This window comes from Pyxicephalus adspersus, unplaced genomic scaffold, assembly GCF_032062135.1.
Source record: "Pyxicephalus adspersus unplaced genomic scaffold, UCB_Pads_2.0 Sca141, whole genome shotgun sequence".
NCBI lineage: Eukaryota > Metazoa > Chordata > Amphibia > Anura > Pyxicephalidae > Pyxicephalus > Pyxicephalus adspersus.
This window is the reverse complement of record NW_027317148.1, coordinates 16,702-19,315: the sequence shown is the minus strand read 5'-3', so window position 1 is coordinate 19,315 and position 2,614 is coordinate 16,702. Positions and strand designations below refer to the sequence as shown.

General features: G+C 35.0%; 1 long non-coding RNA gene across 1 annotated transcript; it reads right to left on the bottom strand.

The window, feature by feature from the left end:
- Positions 1 to 520: 520 nt before the first annotated feature.
- Positions 521 to 2,009, bottom strand: LOC140344899 (uncharacterized). The gene is made up of 3 exons (XR_011923698.1): positions 1,977 to 2,009; positions 697 to 795; positions 521 to 617 (listed from the first exon to the last, which is right to left on the bottom strand). It is a non-coding gene; the product is annotated as an uncharacterized lncRNA (long non-coding RNA).
- Positions 2,010 to 2,614: the final 605 nt, after the last annotated feature.

The following is a 2,614-nucleotide window of genomic DNA, read 5'->3' as shown; positions in this document are numbered from 1 at the left end:
CTGCAATTTTCTATTTTTCAGGCATTTTTTTGTCTAGCTGACATGCACCAACCCCCAAGTTTCCTTTACTTTTATGTGTCAATTGTTGCATTATACCAAATTTTGCACCTTGTGGATTAAGTTTTAATGTTAATATTAGAACTTTTGCCAAAGAAACCCCAGCTTTGTTCTTTTTTTCTGTTTCTTGAAATCCTAACCTATCTAGGGCAGGCGCATTACCTATTTATTACACCACTGTGTTATTTATTCATACTGTACTACAGTTTACACTTTGCACATTTGCAAATATTATTTAACAGCTAAGAAATGCAAAATTATGTACCCGGAAAAAATAATGAAAAATTGGTACTTTCTAATAATAATCATATAATGGCCCTGATTCATGAAAGCTCTCCAGGCTGGGGATAATACACTTTCAGAAGTGAAGCTGGGTGATCCACAAAACATGGACTGGATTTTTCAAAATTATTTGCTATTTGCTAGTAAATGTTTTGAATCCTGGACCAGATCCATTCCAGGTCAGCACACACAGAATGTATCACGGAAAACCCAAGCATGCCAAATACTCAAATTAAAGTACTTACCTTGGAGATCAATATCAAAACTGGACTCCTTTGCTGAAAATTACATAAGAGACTGAATCAGGAAAGAAAAAAAAAATAACCGCATTTTATAATATTAATCTGTTATACTCACATTTACATCGCTTTGTCAAAAAAGCAAAGAAGATGATAACTAAGAAGATACCAATCATTAACGTAACGAAGTAGATCACATTGAGTGTAGGTTTCTTTACTTGTAAGAGAAGAGTAAATAAAAAAAAAGATTATAAAGAAAAGCAAGGATTATGAGGAAACACAATGACACATCATTACAAACTCTGAAAATTCAAGTTAAGAAGCCCTGTTATCATTTCCCATCTGATTTAGTTTGTTCCATTAGTAGAAGGTGATGAAGGTGATGCTATGTTCCACAGGAAAGGATATGATCATTTCCTTACAATAAGATCTCTGTATGAATCTCTTTTATTCTTTACCAGGGACCAGACATTAATTATTAACCACCTGAGCGTTACACTGAGGTCTAGATTTCTGTACCGAAAGCGATCCACTGTTTTTCATGAAATTTTTTTTTTTAAATTGTAGACCTGTAACTTACAGAAATATGTCCGAACAGGGGTTCTAGTAGATAATATGAATCATGGAGGTAAGGATGTGACAAAAATACGGGCTTAACCATCCTAGCCATTTTTTTTGCCCGTACGAAGGTCGGGCTTAACGGCTAGGTGGTTAAACATACCTAAAACAACCTTTAATCAAATGAAATAGAAGAACATGGTAAGGGGAGCAACTTTCCTCAGTACAGTAATGGTCTCTGTCCCAAATGTAAATATAAGAGTATAATGACATACTGTACAATGGAAAAAAATGTGAAAAGCCCATAAACTGAGCTGTGCAGCCAGCAACCAGGTCACCTGGATCACCCCAATTCACTGATAAAAGTGTATCCTCTCCAGCCTTGGAGAGCTTTAATAAATCAGGTCCATATAGTACACACTTGCTTAAAAAAAGACTTTAGTTCTGCAATATTTTGGCTAATATTGGTGCAGCCAGTGGTGGTGGTTTTAGCAAAGTTCCTAGTGCTTGTTGCCCGCTATATATTTAATTTTGAGACTGCCTCTTTTTGTGCTTGCATTTAGAGTGCTCACATTCTCAATCAGTATTGCCACCGACTTAAATTTAAACTCTGAATACTCAACTAAAAAAATATCTACCCTACTCAACACAATTAGGTTTGGGTGACATGATGGATCAGTGGTCCTCAGAATAAATCTCAGCAAGAATACTATCTATGTATAGTGTTTGTATGTCCTCCCTGTATTTTCTATTTTTTTGGGTTTCCATTGGACACTTTTGTTTTTTACCCACATGCCAAAAACATACTGAAATACGTTGATACAATAGTACAGCACTTACTTGCATTGTTTTTGCCAAAACTGGACTCACTCGCTGCAAATGAGACAAAAGAAACTGTCAGAAAAAAAAACAATTGTTCTAAAATATCATTGTATTACATTGATATGGATATATGAATATTCACAAAGAGATTTAGAGTTTGACAGGCCTAGTTTCAAAAATAATAAAAATGAATTAGAGCCCCTGAAGAAGCTTCCTAAAATAATAAGTTACCAGAGGGAATCTCATGGTGTTTGAGGTGGATTTTTACTTCCCAAAAGTTTGAAAAGAAATATGGATTCACCTCAAATTGATTGTTTGTGTATGTACAAAGTGAATGTATAGCCAAAACTTGTTTTTAACTTTTGGATATGACAAGAGAAGAGGTAAAATCCCATGAAGATATTTATTTTTGTGTAAAGGAATAATGAGGAGAATTTCCATCTTTGTCCCTGGAACAGACATCACAATTGGAAGCCCCATTGTTGAGAACAGCTCAACAATGTTGGATCTCTCCTCACTTTTCTTCTCACTGACATGGAAGATATCAGGAACATTGTATTGTTGTGTAAATAAAAGGCAGGAAGGGTCGTCCACATATCATTATAAACATATCACTTACCTGAGCTGATTCCAGAGATACAGATCATCATGACGAG